Source organism: Prionailurus bengalensis, chromosome D2 (genome assembly GCF_016509475.1).
Source record: "Prionailurus bengalensis isolate Pbe53 chromosome D2, Fcat_Pben_1.1_paternal_pri, whole genome shotgun sequence".
NCBI lineage: Eukaryota > Metazoa > Chordata > Mammalia > Carnivora > Felidae > Prionailurus > Prionailurus bengalensis.
Window position 1 is genome coordinate 81,557,946 of NC_057351.1, and position 22,730 is coordinate 81,580,675.

The window sequence follows — 22,730 nt, forward strand, 5'->3', positions numbered from 1 at the left end:
CTCAGTCAGTGGAGCGTCTGACTCTTGGTCCCACGGTCCTGGGATGGAGCCCCGAGTGGGGCTCTGTGCTGAGCCTGGAGCCCGCTTGGGATTCTCTCTCTCCCTCTTTCTCTCTGCCCCTCCTCTGCTTGCTCGCTCTCTCTCTCTCTCTCTCCCTCTCTTTCTCACTCCCCCTCCTTCTCTCTGCCCCTCCTCTGCTTGCACTCCTCTCTCTCTCTCTCTCTCTCTCTCAACAAAAGAAAAAAAAAGAAATGGAAGACTCCTAGGAAACTCTAATGCTCAAGGAGCTGATGGGGAGACAGAATACAAGTCAGTTTCCAAAGCAGGAAATATACATGGCCAATAAATAATTCTACCTAACTTGAAATTAAGCAATTTGAAATTAAACATGATTAAGATACTATCTTTCACCTATCAAATTAGCAAAGCATAGGGGCGCCTGGGTGGCTCAGTCGGTTGAGCATCCGACTTCAGCTCAAGTCATGATCTCACAGCTCGTGAGTTCGAGCCCCGCGTCGGGCTCTGTGCTGACGGCTCGGAGCCTGGAGCCTGCTTCAAATTCTATGTCTCCCTTTCTCTCTGCTCCTCCCTGGCTCATGCTCTGTCCCTCTCTCCTCCAAAAATAAATAAAAACATTTACAAAAATTAGCAAAGCATAAAAATACATGCACTCAACTCTAGAGAGAATATAAGGAGCCTGGTTCTCCCACAATGCTAACAGCAGCACAATGCAACATTTTTGTGAAGTAATTGGTAATACGGACTCAAAAGTCTTAAAAATGTTCAACTATTTTTTCCAACAATCCTCCCAGGAATATAGTTAAAGAACACAAGCAGAAGTGTGGCCAAAGAGGCACACACACAGATGAACAGTAGGTATTAAGTATTATTTATAGAGGTGAAAAATTAAGAATCTGTGAAATGCCCAACATTACAAATACGGTTAAAAAATTTATGTCACTATGTAACCTGAATATTAGACTAATATGTTCCCAGAGAATTTTTAATAACATGGAAAACAAGTCACTGTGATTCATAGCTTGAGAAAAACTGTAACATTAGAAAAAGCCTAATAAGGTCATAAAAAAACTCAAACACGACGGAAGTCTACTTGTGTAAATGAAGAGGCCCACGATATACATGCGTTAAAAGTTAGTATTGTAATGATGACCGTTAAATTAGTCCATAAATTTAATTTTTAAAAATACCCCAAAATCCCAACATGTTTTTTTATGGATGCCCAACTTAAGAAAATTCTGAAAAAAAAAAAAATGAAGACGGTCCTTTATTTCCACGACATGGCGAACTAGATACCCAAAACACCCTTATGCTAAAAAGCGACTAAAAACCTCAGAAATAGGGGTGTCTGAGTGGCTCACTCAGTTGATTTTGGCTCAGTGGTTCAGGTCATGATCCCAGCCAGGGTCATGGGATCAAGCCCTGCGTTGGGCTCCACACTGATCATGGAGCCTGCTTAAGATTTTCTCTCTCTCTCTCTCTCTCTCTCTCTCTCTCTCTCCCTCTCCCTCTCCCTCTCCCTCTCTCCCCCTTTCCTTCTGCCCCTCCCCCACACTTGCATGCACACACTCTCTCTAAAGCAACATACACCTTGGAAATAAACATAAACACATATTCTATATATATGGGTCAGCTTGCAGGTGAGTAAGAAAACCCTTCGGAGACAAAAAACAAAAAAACAAAAAAAAAAACCCAACAAACTGGAGACCAATCCACCTTCCCTAAGGCCAACTGCTGGTCTCTGGTCACCTAGAGCTTTGGATTGCAGGACAAACAGAGGTAGCAGACAGACCCTGGCAGCTGGGAATGTGGGAAGTCAGGCTGGAAACCCCTGCGTGATCCCCTCTCGGGCTGAAATCCACCCAGCCTGCTTGGTGCAAAGAGCCCCGAGTTAGAATCTTAGCATAATGTGAGCCCACGTGATAGAAGCAGGAATATCTCTGGAGGCACTTCTGCCCAACTCAGGACTTGGAATGTCCCCAATGCACATGTGCTCAGAATCAGAGTAACCCCATAGGAACCCTATGTGGTAACTATGGTTACCATAGTACCCGTGTATGAACCAAAAATCACAACACATGCAAGAAACCACCACCATTAGCAGAAGTCAGCGGATAAGCCAGGCTAGAATCTGACTCACATATACCTCAGATATTAGAAATATCAGACACAGAATATAAAAAAGAAACTGAAATGTCTGAGGGAATAAAAGAATTAGTGAAAATTATCAGCAGGGAATACATAAGAGACTATAAAACAGACCAGAGCAATTAAAAACAAACAAAAAACAAACAAACAAAAAACACTAAGAAGCACTCCCCACAATGAAAAACGCATTAATTGAAATTTAAGACTCAGACGAATTTAGATAGCGCTAAAAACGGAAGAAGTAAAGTGGAATACAAGCCTAAAAAAAGTTTAATGACTGCATCACAGAGTCAGATAAACGGCAATGGTGAAAAGCAGGCTGGGCGGAAAGAGGATGGGATGAGACAATATAAAATCCATTTGATCAGAACTGAAAGATGTTAATACGGGAAATGAAAGACAAGAAATAAAGAAATGGCTGAACGAATAAATAGAACAAATAAAAAGAATCGTCAGATTCATGAAGCACAACAAATCATGAAAATAACAAAACGGAAATCCACATCTAATAACATCATGGTAAAGCATAATCCCAAAGACAAACGGAAGATCTTAAAAAACAGCTCAAAAAAAGGACACAGAGGTCAGCTATCCGACTTCCAGCTGCCTTCTCCAACTGGAAGCCCAAAGCACTGGGATAACATATTCAAAGGGCGGAGAGAAAGTAATCATAAACATAGAAGCCTGTACCTTGCAAAGTCTTCTTTCAAGAATATAACAAAATAAAGATGTTTTTAGAATTCCCACCTTCCCTGCCCACAAACAGATTTGCAGTTTACCGCCACAAGTCCCTCCAGTTTGATGTGCCCCCAAAAAGGACATCTAAACACGTATTTTAGGAAGACGGAAATTGATATCAGCAGCAAAGACCTGACATACATAAAGGAAAGGGGATCCCAGGAAGCGGGAAAACAGGAGATAAATTGAACACTGACTGTTTAAAAGTAACATTTGATTGCAGGAGTCACAAAAGAAGACAGAACTATAACATACAACAGAACTAAGACATAATAACCGGTCTGAGAGGGTGATGGGAGGTAAGATTCTAAATTGTTTCAGACAGGATTAAAAACATTAACTTTCAGCTCTATTAAGTTCATGTTACAATTTCCAGCATGTCAAAGAAAGAATAAAAATAAAAAGTACAACTTCCAAACAGCAGAGAAAAAAATAGGATAGGAAGAAATTAATTCATTGCAAGGCTACGAAAGAGATAAGAAGAAAGGGCAGGACAAAGAGAAAGCCTAAACAACACGACAGAAATAAATGCACAGACACCAGTAATCAACATAAGTGTAAATGGAGCGCCTGGGTGGCTCAGTTCGTTAAGCATCGAACTCTTGTTTTGGCTCAGGTCATGATCTCACGGTTCGTGGGTTTAAGCCCCGCCTCAGGCTCTGTGCTGACAGTGCGGAGCCTGCTTGGGATTCTCTCTCTCTCTCTCTCTCTCTCTCTCTCTCTCTCTCTCTCTCTCCCCCTCTCCCTCTCTGCCCCTCCCCTGCTCACATGTGCACTTGCTCTCTCTCTCTCTCAAAATAAATATTTAAAAAATAAGTGTAAATGGTCCAAATTTTCTAATTAAAATAAGTAAGAATAGCTAATAACATTTTGCCAAAAAAAAAAGGAGTAGGGATTGTACTCTTGCCCTATCAGATATTGAATATCATGAAGATACATGAAACAAAGTGATATTGGTATGCAGAAAATATTTTGAACTGAAGCACAGTAAAAAATGTGTATCAGGATTGGAAGGCAATTCATATCTTGAAATAATTATATGAAAATATTTGATAGGAGAATTTGATCTAAGCCTCCCCCTCAGGCTAAAAAATGAAAAAGGAGAAGGAGCAAATTCAGGACAGAGTAAAAAGACACATGGAAATAATAAAGCTAAAAGCAGAAATCGGTGTAACAGAAAATTCACAAACAATAAAAAAACATCAATGGAACAAAACCTAGATCCTCGGAAAAAATGGCAATAAAATGGATAAACCTCTAGAGCTAGATCGATAAGGAAAAGCAAGACACAAATTACGAAAATCAGAAATAAGTAAGGACACATCATTACAGATCCTAAGGCAGTAACAAAATATTATGAACTTTATGGCAATGATTTCAACAACTTTGATGAAATTGCAAACTTCTTCAAGGATACAAATTACCAAATAGACTCCAGAAGTAGTAGAAACACTGACTAGTCATATAATGATTAAAGAAATTGAATTTGTAATTAAAGCTGTCCCACAAAGAAAACTTCAGGCCAAGATGACTTCACTGGTGATTTCTTTTTTTTTTTTTTTTAATTTTTTTTTTCAACGTTTTATTTATTTTTGGGACAGAGAGAGACAGAGCATGAACGGGGGAGGGGCAGAGAGAGAGGGAGACACAGAATCTGAAACAGGCTCCAGGCTCTGAGCCATCAGCCCAGAGCCTGACGCGGGGCTCGAACTCACGGACTGCAAGATCGTGACCTGGCTGAAGTCGGACGCTTAACCGACTGTGCCACCCAGGCGCCCCATTCACTGGTGATTTCTACCAAACATTTAAACGAAGAAATGGTATCAGCCCTCCAAGTCTCTTCCAGAAATAAAGAGAATAGTTTCCAGTTCTTTGTACAAAGCTAGTATTTTCCTGATACCAAAAGCAAAACATTTCTTTTTTTTAAAAGTTTATTTATTGGGGTGCCTGGGTGGCTCAGTCAGTTAAGTGTCCAACTTCAGCTCAGGTCACGATCTCACAGTTTGTGAGTTCGAGCCCTGCGTCAGGCTCTGTGCTGACAGAGCCTGGAGTCTGCTTGGGATTCTGTGTCTTCTCCTGTCTCCGCCCTTCCCATGCTCATGATCATGCTCTCTCTGTCTCTCAATAATAAATAAACACTAAAAAAAATAAAAGTTGATTTATTTATTGGGGGGGGGAAGGGCAGAGAGGGAGAAAGAGAGAATCCCAAGCAGGCTCTGTGCTGACAGCGGACTTGGACATTTAACCAACTGAGCCACCGAGGCAACCCCCCACAACCAAACCATTTCAAAAAAGAAAAGGACATATCACTGTTCCTTAAGAACATAAATGAAAAAAAAAATCCTAAAAACATTAGCAGATAGAATCTAGCAATATATTTATGATATACATTTAGGATAAACATCGTAAATATATATTTATGTTTAAAAGTATAGGGGTATCTGGGTGGCTCAGTTGGTTGAGCATCTGACTTCGGCTCAGGTCATGATCTCATGGTTCGTGAGTTCGAGCCCCAGCTCAGAGGCTGGAGCCTGCTTCGGATTCTGTGTCTCCCTCTCTCTCTGTCCCTCCCCTGCTCACACTTTAGCTCTCTCTAAAAAATAAACATTAAAAAAAGTAAAATAAAAGTATAATGCATCATGACTAAGTAGAGTTTAACCTGGAAATAGTTAATTGATCATGAAAATTAATGTAATTCCCCATATTACAAAATAAAGAAGAAAAACCCTATTATGATCCCAATAGGTACATACAAAGTATGTCAGTATTGAACAATAATAAAAAAATTGTATCAACTTAGGAATGGCAATGATGAAACAACCCCTAAAAAATGGGCAAAGGAAGAGACATTTCTCCAGAGAAGACATACAGATGGCCAATAGGTGTATGAAAGGATGCTTTACATCACTAGGGAAACATTAAGAAGACGCACATCGGGGCGCCTGGGTGGCGCAGTCGGTTAAGCGTCGACTTCAGCCAGGTCACGATCTCGCGGCCCAGGAGTTCGAGCCCCGCGTCAGGCTCTGGGCTGATGGCTCAGAGCCTGGAGCCTGTTTCCGATTCTGTGTCTCCTCTCTCTCTGCCCCTCCCCCCGTTCATGCTCTGTCTCTCTCTGTCCCAAAAATAAATAAACGTTGAAAAAACAAATTTAGGGGCGCCTGGGTGGCACAGTCGGTTAAGCGTCCGACTTCAGCCAGGTCACGATCTCGCGGTCCGTGAGTTCGAGCCCCGCGTCGGGCTCTGGGCTGATGGCTCAGAGCCTGGAGCCTGTTTCTGATTCTGTGTCTCCCTCTCTCTCTGCCCCTCCCCCGTTCATGCTCTATCTCTCTCTGTCCCAAAAATAAATAAACGTTGAAAAAAAAAATTTTTTTTTAAATAAAAAAAAAAATTAAAAAAAAAAAAAAAAAAGAAGACGCACATCAAAACCAGAATGAGATACCGCTGCATACCCACCAGGATGGCTATTACCAAAAAAATCAGACAATGACAAATATGGACAAGGATACAGACAAAGTAGAGGCCTTGTGCTTTGCTAGTAGAAATGCCAAACAGTACGGCTGCTGTGGAAAATGGTACGGTGGTTTCTTAGAAACCAGCAATTCTAGTTCTCGGTAGACACCCCAAAGAATTAGAGGCAAGAGACTCGAAGGATGGTTTGTACACCCATGTTCACAGCAGCATAATTAACAATAGTCAAAAGGTGCTGTCCATCGACAAGATGAATCGGTACACAAACTGGTCCATCCATACAATGGACCATTATTCGGCATGAACAAGGAAGGAAGTTCTGACTCAGGCTGCAATATAGGTGAACCTTGAAGACATTATACTATGGGATAGAAGCCAGCCACAAAAGAACAAACACCGTACAATTCCACTTACACGAGGTGCCCAGAGCGGTCGAATTCCTACAGAAAGTAGGATGCTGGTTTCCAGAGACTGGGGGAGAGGGAATGGAGAATTAGTGTTTTACCGGGCAGAGTTTCAGTTCTGCAAGATGAGGAAATCTTTGTGGATACACAGTAGTGATGGGTGCAAAACAATGTGAATGTTCTTAATGCCACAGAATTGAACACACAAAAATGGTAAAGGCAGTAAATTTTATGTTATATATGTTTTAGCAGAATAAAAAAAAAATAAGGGAAAAATATGAATAGAATGAATCTTTCTCAACCTGGTAGACAGAAACTACCTACCTACCTACCTTCCTATCCATCTACATTTTTAAAACCCTACAGCTAACAAGGGAATGATAGAAGTCAAGGATACTCACCCTCATTACTGCTATGCCACATTTTAATGTTAAGTCTTATCTCGTGCAATAAGGCAAAAAAAAAAAAAAAAAGGAAAGGCATCAAGATGGGGAAAAAAGTAAAATTTTAATCCTACATAATACTATTGTGTACACAGAAGATCCTAGGGAATCTACGGAAAGCACTTCTAATTATTAAGTGCTTCTAACAACATTGCAGGATTCGAGGTCACTACACAGAGATCAATTATATGCCTATGTGTAAGCAAGAAAGAAAAAAGGAAATGAAATGTTTAAAAGTCACGATCATCCATATAAAGTAGCATTTAGGGGCGCCCGGGTGGCGCAGTCGGTTAAGCGGCCGACTTCAGCCAGGTCACGATCTCGCGGTCCGGGAGTTCGAGCCCCGCGTCGGGCTCTGGGCTGATGGCTCAGAGCCTGGAGCCTGTTTCCGATTCTGTGTCTCCCTCTCTCTCTGCCCCTCCCCCGTTCATGCTCTGTCTCTCTCTGTCCCAAAAAAATAAATAAAAACGTTGGAAAAAAAAAATTTAAAAAAATAAAAAAATAAAAAAAAATAAAGTAGCATTCAGCCTGTGAAATAAGGAGGGATGCATTTAACAAAATACAGGAAAGATCTTTTTGTGAAACGTACAAAACATCATGGAGAGAAATTCAAGATCGATGTCGTGATGTAGAAGAATTTTAAAAGCATTAGTCTAAGTGGAAGAAACCTTCCACAGAGAAAGCCTAATCCGCTTCAATTACATAGAGTCTAGAACAGGGACAGAAGGAAGGTGGGAGATTTTCTGGTCCCAGGGGCAAGGGGAAGACTGGAAAGAAGCCAAATATTCTTCTGAGGTAAAAGATTCTATATCCCGCTGCGGTGTGGGTTACGCAGGCACGTACGTTAAACGTGTGCACTTTAAGGTAAGGAAGTCAAACCTCCACATAGCTGATGAAAAGCAAACAACAGAGTGTGGGATCAGACTGAGAGGGCTTTCTTAAAATAGAAACTGAAAACTGGAAAAAGTATGACGGCAGCCAGAGCCTCTCCACACCTGACCCCTGCAATAATGAGATATCTCACGTGCCAACGGGACTTCATACTTCGGACTATCTGAAAGGTCCCCCATCTTTCAAATCCCTAGGTGTTAAGAGGGCAGCTTCTGTGAATCACATACTATCCCAACAGCATGGAAATTTCTACAAGGAAACTGCAGGAGTCAGGGAAATCCTCGTATAAACACAAATTCGATTATAGGATTGGCATTTCCAGCCCGTAGAGGAATGGATTATGTCATCAATAGTCCATAGACAATTGGCAACCGATTTAGGGAAAACAGATCCCAAGCTTATAACCATCCGAGGAAACGCATCCACAGGGATTACAGACTTAAAGAAAGGCGCAGGAGAAGAGTGTAAGGTAAAGGAGGCTTTCGAAGCCTGTCGGTGACTCAAAGGGAAAGGGCTTAGGAAGATAATAAAAACGAGTGAATGTCAAAAATTACCATAAACAGACATGATGGTCACAGGCAATGTGGTATCCTGGATGGAATCCTGGAACAGAAAAAGGGCATGAGTGGAAAAACTGGTGAAATCAGAATAAAGTCTGGAGTTCAGTTACCAGCCCTGGACCAATATCGATTTCACAGTTCAGGTCAGTGATTCTCCACTGGGGGTGACTTTGCTCCCCCAGGAACACGTGGCAACATCCGGAGACATTTTTGGTGGTACAGCTAGGGAGACAGGGGGAGGCCAGGGATGCTGCTCAAATCCTGTAACGTACAGGACGCCCCACAACCAGGAATCTCCCAGCCCCAGTGCCAACAGTGCCCAGGTTGAGAAACTCTGTCTTAGAGAAAGGTGCTGTGATCACGTGAGGTGGTAACATAGGGAGAAGCTATGTATATGGGATATACAGGAACTCTCTGTACTACCTTTGAAACTCTTCTGTTAATTTCAACCATTTCAAGATTCAGAGTTTAAAAAGTTATGATAAATAGCATTAAAAATACAAGAGGACGTTTTAACATAAGTAAAAATTCGAAAGAGAAAAGACCAAAGTGGCCAAAGAAAATATATAGGTAATTCACAAAAGAATAGAGGTATATCGCATGGCAAAATTTCACCACCAAAAAATATGCATTAATAGGGGGCACCTGGGTGGCCCAGCCGGCTAAGTGTCCAACTCTGGCTCAGGTCATGATCTCACAGTTGATGGGTTCGAGCCCCACATTGGGCTCTGTGCTGACAGCTCAGAGTCTGGAGCCTGCTTCCAATTCTGTGTCTTCCTCTCTCTCTGCCCCTCCCCTGAGCTCGCTAGCTCTCTCTCTCTTTCTCTCTCTCAAGAAATGAATAAGCACTAAAAAACTTTTTAATATGCATTAAATATGTTGTAAATATCATTTTCCATTTATCAAAATGGCAGGGAAATTTTTGTAACGCCAATACGGAATGCCTGTGTGTGTTCGGGAAGCTGGTGTTCATGTATTGATACTATAACTTGGGATAACTGTTGCAGTGGAGCTCTTGGAAATCTACATTTAAAAGCTTTAAAATTGTGCCTATCCTTTGACCCAGAAATTCTTAGGAAACTGGGTTAAGGAAATCATACGAAATGCCCACAAAGATTTCTGTACCGAAATGTAAAAACGTTAATAATCTATTTACCAAAAAGGTTTAAGAAAACAAACAAACAAACAAACAAACAGGTAAATCCAGGCAATGAAAGCCTGGGCAGCCATCACGTGATTAACGGGGATACTGTAGCACATGACAAGGAACTTCACAGTCTAATGCTGAGAACGAGAAGTCTCCTAGAATGATGATTTACAGGGTTCCCCTTTCTGCTAAAAGGGCCACCTGTGGGTAGTAGGGTTATGGTTGCTCTTTATTTTTCCTCTTTCTGCTTGTCTACATTTTAACTTTCACAATGTGCATTTTTTTTAACAGGAGGGAAAGAAAACATTACACAAGCAGAAGAATTGAAGGAGAAACGTTACATTTACAGCCTTTTCTAAGTATTTACGTGGGAGACGTAGTCAGACCTGGGGAGGAGTCACAGGGCTCCCAGTAGTGCCCGCAGCCAAGGAGGGCTTGGGGCTCAGACAATGCCAAGGGGCATCTTCACAGTGATCATATCAACACACATTCTCCCTGACGTCTGGGTAAGCCACCTCCCAAACGTACAAACGTGGGACCGTCCAGGCGTTCTGAGGACCACCTCTCCCCAACTCTGCTGGCTGGGGTCTGACACACTGTGGTCTTCCGTGCACATGTGTGTCGACAGGGATTTGGGACAGGATGCTTCTGGAATCCAGCGACAGTCTTCACCATCTACAAGACCATCCAATCAAAATCACCTCCACGCAGTCCACGTTGACGCAAAAATGGATAAGCCTCTGTCTTCGTAAAATACCGCAGTCTTTCATTTGCTGCATATACACCCATCTTGCGACGCAAGCCCGGGTCTTCCGTCTAATATCCCGCCCAGGGAGGGAGCAGATTTTAAGTCAAACTATTATTTTAAGTAAAAATGGTTCTCCTCATTTCAGCCAATTTAGATATCTGTCCGTGGGAAAGATAGGACAAGAAGCCAGAACACCAAATGCTTCCATAAGGTTCTGCGTACTTAGGAGCGATGGGCCTCGAAGTTATCAGGATTTTCTGGTACTGTGGGAGGAGAAACATCAGGTCCTACGTGGACCAAAGGCCCAGAGAGGTAAGAGTTGCTCAGAAGACACACAGCCCTGGGAACAGGGAAAATGGGGGTGTTATTCTTTGTGGGGCCCACATAAATGGCATTGTCTGATATGAATGATCCACCCCCCTTAACGGGGGCTCATGACCCAACACACGAAATGCATAATGAGGACAAAGGCAGCTTTCCAGAAGAATCAAAATGATGCAGTCCTTGCATCCAAACGTTTCAACTCAGAAAACCTGGATTTTTGTAACTTCTGGTTCTACAGACAACCGTCACCTAATGGGCCAATTTATACACTCCTCGCCCAGGAGTTTTACTGAGTTTTACCGTTCCTACAGGGCATCTGTCCCAAGAATGGGAGTGGGCAAGGGCAGGCATTTGAGGGGGGGCAGCTTCTAATTGTACTTGTTCTGTAAAAGATAATACTTGTTCTGGGCACCTGCCCTTCAGACAGGTGAATCTCCGCCTTGAAGAGTTTGGCCAGTACCCCCTAAAGAGCAGAGGGTCAAGATGCACAGTCGAAGGGACATGGTGTCCTCTAGACAGAACTGTCCCTGAAAGGTAGCAGCATAGGCCACCCCCAAAGATGCTACTTTGCATTAGAATTATTTTGAGCTGAAAGCCACTGAGAAAAAAGCAGAGAGAAGCAAAGCTCTCTGCCTTCTCCCTACTTGCCCAAAAGCAGGACATATATTTACAAAGATGTCCCTCCTCCCCTCTCCACCAGGAAGGACAGAACTTAATCACCAGAGAGAAGTGTAGACCGATCAGCCTGGAGACAGCACCAGGGGAACGGACATAACAGACGTCGGCCTTTAACTCTATCTGCGACTGGTTTCCCCTCATGTATCTACCTTCCTGCTTTGCCGACCTTGGAAGCCTCAAATTGCTTTCTTTTGTCCTGTCATTTCTTCACAGAGTCATCGTTCTTGGTGAAGATCTGTACAAGGTGGGATTCTAAGCCACCGTCCAGAGTCAGATTTCCCTGCGGACTTCCCGACAACCATTTTCCCATGGACACATGTTAATAAACTGATTTGCTTTTTTCTTGCTAGTCTGCCTTTTTGTTATAGGGGCCCCAGAGAGCACTTAGGAGGGGGGAAGGAAAATTATTTTCCCTCCCCTGCATCCTCCAGCAAAGGGCTCTTAACCAGGGAGACACCGGATTCCAGCACAGAATCCAGGGTGGGCATTTTGGAAAAGCATCCCTGGTGTGTGTGATGCCCTCCCCTGGCTAAGAACACAATTTTCACACTCCAATGGCAGTCCCTAAGCCACGTACGATCACCGGAAGCCCCCACCCCGTGTGAACTATGTGCTTCATCCAGAGTAACGCCCTCACGGGGCTGTGACCCGACCTAGGAAGTAAATGAGCCCGTGTCACGATGTGGGGACAATTTCTGCACGACTGGCGCAACGTGGCTTAAGATGGCTTTCCACGCTGGCCCCGCCATCTTCATTCATCTCTCCTTTTCCCAAACTTAGTCGGTAACACTGAAAATAAAGTCACAGTTTTTAGAAAGATCTGAGCTTCTGTGTTCAGACAATGGGGAAAATAGCAAACCTCATCCAGCCAAAGGAGTTAAACATGCCCCCCTATTTCTCATATTCCTTCTTCCCCTTTTCTCTGGGTCATCTATACCTGGACCATTTTTCCTTACAGAACTCACGGCTGTGACCATTTCTTCTTGCGAGATCACGTCTACGTGGGTTTCCTACCGACAGCTCAGGGGGGTGCCGAGGACGACAGATGGTAACAAAATGGACTGAGATCCCCCTGCACCCACACAATGCTCAGTGTCCTCGGGACACGAGGCCAGCACCTAGCAGAGCCAGGACTGAAACCCAGATAGGTCTCACCCCCAAACCCACGGTCTTCTGCTAGGTCTCCCTGACGATCACCGTTTCTCATGCAGGCGTAGACGGTGGCTTTGCAGCCTTATAATTTTAACAGATCGGACCACAATCCCCTCATCATGCCACAGCCCTTCATCCATGTCTCTTAATTGATCCCTGGCCAACCTGAGCAAACGGCCCCTGAGAAGGACCATTTCCTAAACAACACGGGGATGGGGACACAACCCACTCCTACCACTGAGGGAGTTACTCAGAAAAAAAAAAAAGCCCTTTTTTCCATAAAGACAGCTGGGGTTGCTGACATGAACAGCTTTTAGAGATCGTGTAGACTCTGGGGGATGATCTGAACATCGTATTCCAAGATTATGGGGAAAATGATACAATCTCGTCAAGACTTAACCAACAACTAAATGAACAGACACACACACACACACACACACACACAACAAAAACCCTTGAAAATGTTTTTGCAACACTGTCCATATGTTTTCTCTTTTAACATTAAATTTGGCCATCTGAAGGATAATAAAGTTGTTCCATGACAATACTCACTGAGTTCTTGGAGGGAAACAATAGCTGGAAACTTTTTCCCCCTAAATTCTGAAAGCCAATGGGAATGCTATAGCTTTCACTTCACTCTTTCACAACCTACCTCTGGACAGCGAATCTCACATGGCTCCCCACCCTTTCCTGGCCAGAGAGGTGTCTGACAGGACCACAGGGAGAGGTGGTTTGTGGAAAGACAAGACAGCCGGCTCCTAAGTGACCCTGACATCAGCAAGGCTTTGTTGGGTCATCCGACAAAGGACCTAGCACACAGGCCCTGAGCCAGGGCTCTGTACTCTGTGGCTCTCTGCCAGTCGTGGAGAGGTCAACGCCAAGACTCAGGCTTGGATCCTGACCTCAAGGATCATACAATCTAGAGGAAGAAAACGGTCCTCACAATGTAGCAAATGCATCACGTGAAAACGACCTAGAAGTCCTGGGAGCTGAGACTTGAGAGAATGAGGCCGGAAGATGCACGGAGACCATGGCATGGCCTCGTGAGCAGGGAGGGTTGCTGAGAAGGGTGGTCCACAATCACAGTGGGCTGTAGCGAGGTTTGGGCATGGTCTGGGCCAACGGTTCTCAACCAAGGGTGATTCTGTCGTGCGCCGCCCCCCCTCCCACCACCAGGCAACGTCTGGAGATACTTCTTTGGTCACAAACAAATGGGTTATTTGCAGAACCCAGGGACGCTGCTGAACAGTGTACAATGCACAGACAGCCCCCACAACAGAGAATGATCTGGCCCCAAACGTCTGGCTGCTGAGGCCTACCGAGGGCAACAGGGGGAGGGCCACTGAGACAGCTCCAGCCGAGGTCAAGGTGAGAAGCAAGAACAATGAACACCTACCAGCAATCACAGAAATACCAGCTCAGACCACAAGGCTGGTTTTTTTTCATCTTGGAATTTGCAGAACTCAGCAGATGGACACCTCATCTTGGCCAAGCACCTACAGCAAAGGCCTCTGCAACGCTGAGGAAAGAAGTTTTCACCTCGGCCTCTCCCGGAGTCTAATTTGGTCCCGTGCCTCAAGAACCTCACAAGGATTGATAATCTCTGACCCAGACGTTCCAGTTAAAGGATTTTTTCCAAAAGACAATAATATAGCAAAGCCTATACACCAAGTGCTCACAGTATTATTCCAAAAAGTGAAAACGGAGTAACAACTTGAAGGGCCAAGAATGAAGAAATAAATAAAACTATGATATGGCCGTAAGACACACCCTTTCAGTCAATAAAATTTCCTTTGTAAAGTACTGTTAATATCAGGAAATATTTATGATATAGTTCTAAGTGGCAGAGACCCAGAGGGAAATTACATCTATAGCAGAATCTCAACTCTTTCAAAGAAAAAATAAGTATGCATAAAAAACAATGGAACAAATACACCAAAGTATTAGCCATGATTATTAAGCTTTTTATTCTGCTTTTTGTTATTCTCAGTTCCCTATAATGTATTCGTCTCATGGTCAGAAAAATAAATCTCGATATAGAAATTCATGGAGGCAGCATGGCTCAGTCGGATGGGTATCTGAGTTCGGCTCAGGTCCTGATCCCGTGGTCCTTGAGTTCAAGCCCCGTGTCAAGCTCTGTGCTGACAGCTCAGAGCCTGGAGCCTGTTTCAGATTCTGTGTCTCCCTCTCTCTCTGCCCCTTCCCTGCTCATCCACTGTTTCTCTCTCTCAAAAATAAACATTAAAAAAAATTTTTTTTAACGGGCCAAGATCTTAACAGACACCTCACCAAAGGAGATACACAGACGGCAAATAAGCATACGAAAGGGGCTCCATATCCTTTGTCATCAGGAAAGTGCAAATTAAAAACCACAACACCTACGACTAAACACACCTGCCAGAATGGCCAAAATCCAGAACACTGACAACACCAAATGCTGGTCAGCCCGGGGAGCCACAGAAACTCTCAGTCGTGGCTGGTGGGACCGCGACATAGCACAGCTACTTTGGAAGACGTTTCGGCAGCTTTGTACGAAACGAAACATACTCTGGGAAGGCTTCTAGCAAAGGCAAACAAACCAACAAAAACTAAACATGCTCTTGTCACGGGATCCAGCAATCACTGTCCTCTGGTATTTACCCAGCTGGGCGGACAGCTGAAAACTCCTGTCTACCCAGAAACCTGTGTCCAGATGTTTATAGGAGCTCTGTTCACAACTGCCAAAACTTCGAAGCCTCCAAGATGTCCTTCGGTAGGTGGTAGAGAAACTGTGGCCCATCCACACAAGGGACTCTGATTCAGCGCTCTAAAGAAATGCGCCATGAAGCCATGAAAAGACACAGAGGAATCTTCAATGTGTATTACTAAATGAAAGAAGCCAATCTGAAAAGACTACATACTATGTGATTCCAACTATAGAACATTCCAGAAATGGCGAAACCGTGGAGACGGTCAAATCAACGGTTGCCAAGGGTTAGGGGGAGGGAAGATGCACGGGTGGAGCACAGAGGATTTTTAGGGCAGCGAGACTATTCTCTAGGATATTATAATGGTGGATACATGCCATTATACGTTCGTTGCAACCCATAGAACATACAGCCCCAGGAATAAACCCTAGAAGAAAGCCTTTGAGTGATTATATCAATGTAGGTTCCTCGATTGTGACAAACGTACCACTCAGGTGGGGATGTTGATAGCAGGTGAGGCTGGGCATAGGTGGGATGCAGGATACGTGGGAAATCTCTATACTTTCCTCTCGAATTTGCTCTGAGCCTAAAGCTGCTTTAAAAAATAGTCTCTATAGGGGCACCTGGGTGGCTCAACTGGTTAAGCGTCTGACTCTTGGTTTCGGCTCAGGTCATGATCTCACGATTCTGTGAGTTTGAGCCCCGCATCGGGCTCCGCGCCGACAGTGCGGAGCCTGCTTGGGATTCTCTCTCTCCCCCCTCTCTGTCCCTCTCCCACTCCCACTGTCTCTCTTTCTCTCTCTGTCAAAACAAGTAAATAAATAAAAGCAATAGTCTATATTAAAAAAAGAAAACAATATCATCTCTAGATGCTCAAGCCAGAAATCTGGACGCCCACCTTGCCACCTCTCTGGCTCCCTCCTCCTGAGCTCACCAGTACTCAAGGCTTGTGAGCTCCACCGCCAGACTTCTCCCACCTCCCCAGCCTCCACGATGGCTCTCACCTACTCCCCAGTGATGGTCTCACCTGCTTCCACCTCTCAGCCTCTGAGAAGCAAGACAATCTTCCGAAAGCGTACGTCACATCATCGCTTCTCGCTGCACTTAGGATAAAACTGTAAATCCTTATTCTGGTCTCTAAGCCCCTCACCCTGACCGTGACTCTGGCTCCAGCTCACGTCTCCAGCCTCACATGGCACCACTTGGTATGTTGCAGGGGCACCAGCCTTCTCAGCAACTCACCATTCAAAGCTTTGGCACACGCTGGTCCCTCGACTCGGGCCTCAAGAATCGACTTAAAAGCCTCTCCAGCAGAAAGTCCTTGCTCCCGCCCTCTTCTGAACAAAGCCAACCCTGTTAAAGTCTCTTGTGGTCCTCACCACCCCCCTAGAGCACTGACCACAAGCTACAATTACACATGTATTTTAGGGGTATCAATCGGATGCCTGTCTTCCCACCAGATGGAACCTGCATGTCGGGAGACCACACCTAGGTTCCGTTTCAGCAGTGTGGAATGATAGCCTCACCCAGGGCCTGATACCATGGCTGACACAATAAATGTCACGGGGGTGAGGGAGGGACACTGGTCTGGCACTAGCAGGGGATGCCAGCACTGGACGCATACCCAAACCACTCACTGACACGGGCAGGTGGCACAGAAGTACCTGATGCCAAGGTTGAACCTCAGTGGCACTTGTATCTCTGGGGGGGGGGTGGATGGGGGGCGGGGGTTGGAAGAGTTAAAGAAAGCCTGGAAGGTCCTGGTCAGAAAAGGTGGCAGAGAACCCAGAGTCATGAGGGCGTTGGAGGTCCAGGATGAGAGAGCTCCTCCCTTTGACTCTGAGCACCCTTTCTACACTCTGGGAATTACCCTGAAAGCTGGACTTCTCCAACCAGCTTCCGCGACAGAAAACTAGAGCCAGAACAATACACGAATTAACAGGCTGGCAGAGAAGAGTTCAGGACGCGATCTGTCCACCTCCCTCCTTCCACAGGTGAGAAATGGGAGGCTTTGGGGGCAAAGGACCCGCCAGCGTCCCCCAGAGAGCTGGTCCCTAAGCAGGGAGCGACATACTCTTCCTGTGAAAGCCCAGAGAGCTAATACTGTAGGCTTGGTGGGACACGGGTCTCTGTCCCCACCATCCAATTCTGCTGTCCAGTGAGGAAGGAGCCACGGAACGGCGTGCGGGTGAAAAAGCAGGGCTGTGTCCCAGGGAGACCTGATCTGCAGACACAGGCGGAGGTTTGAGTTTGCCCCCCACCCCTCCCCGGGCCGCAGTTTGCTAATTCCTTCTCTCCATCTGCTGCTAGATACCACAGGTCCCAGTTTCGCTGCTCATTCGCCAGCTGACTCGATCACTGGCTGCCTTAGTTTACTGTTAACAATAAAACAAAACACAAGGGGCTCCGGGGTGGCTCAGTGGGCTGAGTGTCTGACTCAGGCTCACATCATGATCTTACGGTGCACGGGTTCACGCCCGACGTCGGGCTCCGTGCCGACAGCTCAGAGCCTGGAGCCTGCTTCAGACTCTGTCCCCTTCTCTCTCTGCTCCTTCCCCGCTTGTGCTCTCTCTCTCTCTCTCTCTCTCAGGAATAATAAATGAATAAACTTAAACACACACACACACACACACACACACACACACACACACACACAAAAGCTCACTCCACCCGATTCTTCTTTTATAGCTTCACAAAACGTAAGAAGACATGGTCCGAAGACTGTTTACATGGTCCTCAACCACGTTCCTTCAGCACGAGAGAGTGCGGTCACAGTAGAAATGTGGGCCAGCCACTGGGAGACAAACTTCCCATCCAGATGGCGGAAGAAGCCCCTGGAGACCGCAGAGGGCTGGGCAGGCACTTCCGGCCACGGCGACACCACCAGCGCACCTGACCATCAGCCCCACCCCTCCCAAACAGCCCCACCCCTGACCAGCTCTCAGCACACCCACCACCGCCGCCTGGTTCAAGGCGCCGCTCCCAGACCCGCAGTGCCCAGCCTGCATCTGCTGAATGAGTAGACGTCAAGGGTGGGGGGAAACAAGTTCTCCCCGGTCCTCTTTGGACAGGGGCTGAGGGCCACGCCCAAGCCTACGCCCCCACCTCACTGCCCCCGGGCCAGCTGTGCGAGATCCCCGAGTTGTTCTGGAGAAGTATGAGGTCACAGAGGGGCAAGGGAGATTGAGCCACATGCACCGTGATGCCCTCCACCCACCCCGGCTGCTGGGAGTCCACCACGACTGTAGCAGTTGGTGGGTACAGAGTTGCCTCGCCCACGGTCACATCCCCTCCCCAGGGGGAATAAAGGCACAGCCCCCTCGCCTCGACTCGGAATAGCTATGATGGGCCATCCCAAATTCAGAGTTCCCTAAGGCCTTCATTACAACTGCACCCCAGAGTGACTTCTCCCTCTGCCCATTCCTGCTTTTTTCCCTTCCCATCCACGGATGCCAAGACCACTCCCTAATGAACGTCCACCAATCTCCATCTCGGAGTTGGGTCTCCCGAGGATCCAACACGCAAGACTGGCAACCAGGGTGAAGTCTGTTTGGGAGGATGAGTGATTCGGCGTCAGCAAATGACAGCCAGTAGGGCCAAATCTGGTCCACTGCCTGTTCTGGTAAATAAAGTTTTATGAGGACACGGCCACACTCATGTATGTAGGCCTTGTCTGTGGCTGCTTCTGATCTACAACAGCAGAGCTGAGTAGCTGCTGTGGAGACCATCTGGCCCTTTGCCAAAAAAAGTCTGTAGACCCCAGCTCTAGATCGTTAAAGGAAAATCACATATGCAAAATAAGGGCTCCTCAAAGGTCTTCTGGCCCCTCGAGGAAGCAGCGCTTACGGGACTGAAGAGGCTGAGCCTGATGCAGATTTCTCTGGCAGGTCTGGCCTCTCGGCATACAGCCTGTCATTTTCCCTGAGTGACGGAAGAGCTTTCGTCATGCCCTAAACCCCACTCACTACCCACGTGTTAGATTACAGCAACAGAACAGTGGGAGGCACAGCCCTCACTCTGTGACCCGGCAGGGATCCGGTCGCTCCTCTCCAGTGAATCCCCTCCAGACAGTCACACCTTTGATCACCAGCGGTGCCAAGCAACACCGGAGACGTCTCAGACCAAGGCCACCGGCAGCCTGAGCACGGACTGGGGCACGCTGAGACGGAAACTCCACCACAGAGCATCAACCTTTGGGACACGTGAAGAAAAGGACCTTCGTAAGTCTCTTCTCCAAGAACATCTAACAAACTTCGACGGATGTCTTGGGAACAGGGGAAAGCTTCAGATCTAGGCCACACGCGCAAAATGAAACCGGCAATAAGTTATGGATCAAAGTCAATCCTGTTTCAGGCAGGCAACACCCAGCAAAGAGACAACTACTCAGATCGGCACTGTAGACCCCAAGGAACACCACGAGGAAGGGGGTTTCAGGCTGGGAAGGACTTCTGAGCCAATAAATTTTCACTGTACCAAATCACGTGGTTTATTACATTTGATTAGAAATTAACTGCGCAGCCCCCTCTCCTGTTAGGTTCCGGCCACCAGATACTACTACTCTGTATGTCCGTGAGTGGTCTTCAAACATCCCCTTCGCGGTGACAACGGAAGATGGCGACTGCCACCGAGAGGGTTCCCCACCCATCCGACTCTTCTGCCTCAGGCTGCTGCTGGGAGGGTGCAGAGGGGGGGAAGCCAAGTACCCAGGACTGTTCTCGGCTCTGACATTTCATGGCCACGTGGACTTGGGCCATCATTTTATTTTCAAGACTCAGTGGTCCTACCTAACAGGGATAGCGACAGGGAAAGTGATACTGTCTTTACAGAATGGTTTGAAAGATTCCACGGCAGATGTCGGCCAGGGCCTGGCACCCAGGGTCTGCGTGGTACCTGCCGTGGTTGTTGGTAGGATGGCCTGCTGGTGGCAGTGAAGCCTTCCTTACGGCGGGGCAGGGAGCTGTGCCACGTCCATCTAGCGGGTGCCGGCAGGAGACGCCCCGACAGCAGAGATACAGGGAATAAACCCACAGGGACTGAGGAGAGAGGCAAAGCAGGAACCCATTCCTAAGCCCCCAGCCGCTAGAAAGAGAACAGGTCCCCCTCTGTCTGTTAGAACGTGATGCCCCAGTAGACATGGCCTATCTGTACCGTATCAAATGTCTGCAAGTCTCACAGTTTCTCTCATCTTGGCCGTCTTTCTGGGTGCGTCCAGGAGGCTCACTCTAGAATACAATTTGGAGCACTTCCTGTCTGATGACCTAACCACTGGAACCGAAGCCGCCTTGCTTCTGTTTGCGGAATCTCCCAGGCCGTGCCTCCCTTGAGGCTGAATGTCACTAAGGCGGCTCGAGAGGACGCTGCTCACCTGGGATTTGGGGATCCTTCAGATAAAAAGAATCAGATTCAGTAACTATGAAAACATGAAGACCGCTCATGGCAAGTGGAGCCACAGGGGGCCGTCGAGAACGCCCCGGACAAGATCCCAGTTGGGGACAGGAAATACAAACAGCTCCTCAGAGTTTTAATGAGCGTTGCCCCTGTCAGAAAACACTTGCCATAAGCCTCGAAAAGCTCTGTCAAGACGAAGGTCAGCGAGCTCCCCCTCCAAGTGCTGGGTAGCTTAGCACACGACAGACTGTGATGGTTACAGCCCATGAGTCGTGCTTATAAATCTCGGGCAAAACTTCAACAGCCTGGACAAGAAGCACATTCTTGGCACCTGGGAAGGCATACGCTCCATCGCAAACTAGGTTCTGAGTGTGAAAGTATGAAAGTACGGGGCGGGTCGTGTGTGTGAATGAACGCGTGTGCCTGTGTACACATCTGAGGCGTGTGCCCAGAATGGCGAGCTCAAGGTTCTGTGGCTTTGAGCTTGATGACTGAGGGATCCAGAGTCACAAGGACACTCTCACTCACAGATTTCACCTCAGGAAAATAGAGCAGAGGGTTTTTTTTCCAAGCTAGAGGGGACCTTCCAGAACACCAAATGCCCCTCTTCTCTAGCTCCCCAGACGCAGAAACAGGCTCGGAGAGCCAGGGCGGCTTGTCTACATTCCCTGTGCTAGAAAATACGAGATCAGTAACTCTAAAAAAGGTGATCTGGGCCTCCGTGAAGATCTTTCCTCAAATGATCCAATGAGACCACGTGATTCAGAGCCACTCAAATCCTGCATGTGGATTCTCTGGGATATGGAGTTGTTCTGAGGGAAGTCGGCCTACAGGAAGTAGAATTCATTCATGCTGTTGGCCTAAGAACATCAGTTACACGAGCAGCCATTCCACAAAGTCAAAATCAAATATCTTCTCTGCACCAAAGCCAAAAATAAGTTGGGGCGGGGGGTGGATTTTCTCTGTTCATGCTCCTCTATTCTGAAATCAATGTTTGAGACCTTGCTCTAGTGATTTTTAAAGACCCTTTCGCGAAGGTGCCATAAATCCGAATGATTCTTTCACACCATGAGACACAAGAGACACAACCTAAACACCAGGATATGCTCTGGCGTGGGGGTGGCAGGCATATAACAATGTGGATTGTACATTTCCAGTAATCTGTATCAACAAGGAAAAGGAAGTGGTTGACTTGAACAATTTCTTAAAACACTAAATTGAGGCCCAGTTTTGCAACACTGAGAGAGGCTTACATTTACTTTTTGCAGTAAGCCTGTCAGACTCAGAGGCATTTCAATGGTCTAATCAACCTGAAAGCCATGTCAAATTGCCTTAAAAATCTCTGAGCATTCAATATATACACTCTTGTTAAAATTAATTACATCATTTACCATTTCTACGCGCATTATTGCTTAAAATGTTTTACAGCCATTTTTATTAATTAATAAAGCCTTAATGGACAAAAATTACACTATAAAATTATGGTGCGTATGCTGCATTGCCAATTTTACTACTATTATCTTTAAATATTTCCCCCAAGCGGAAAGTCACTAATTCATAAATCAGAGTCTCCCGCAAAAAGTAAAACTGAAAATTGGAAGTTTGAACAGAGAACGAAACCTGGCCTGGGGCTAAGACCTGCTCTCCTCTTCCCTGATCTCCTAAGAGAGGTGGAAGGTATCCAGGGCGGCTGTCCTTGGGAATTCTCCCTGGCCTTCGCAGTGGTAGAAACAGCAACAAATTCTAGCCGAGTTGCCCCAGAAAACACAACCAAGGAAGCAGAAAACTGTGGTTTTTGCTGTTTCGCAGGTAGAATCCCCAGTGTGCTTCTTTTTGAAAATGCCCCAGAATTACTAATCTCCCCCTCACCACACACACACACACACACACACACACACACACAAGAATTCTAAGACCAATCCATAAATACCAACTA

The 22,730-nt window shown here is 46.2% G+C and overlaps 1 protein-coding gene across 5 annotated transcripts in view; it reads right to left on the minus strand.

The window, feature by feature from the left end:
* The window catches only part of CD2H10orf90 (chromosome D2 C10orf90 homolog), a 220,767-nt gene that overhangs the window by 42,995 nt on the left and 155,042 nt on the right, over window positions 1-22,730 (minus strand). The window lies entirely within an intron of this gene.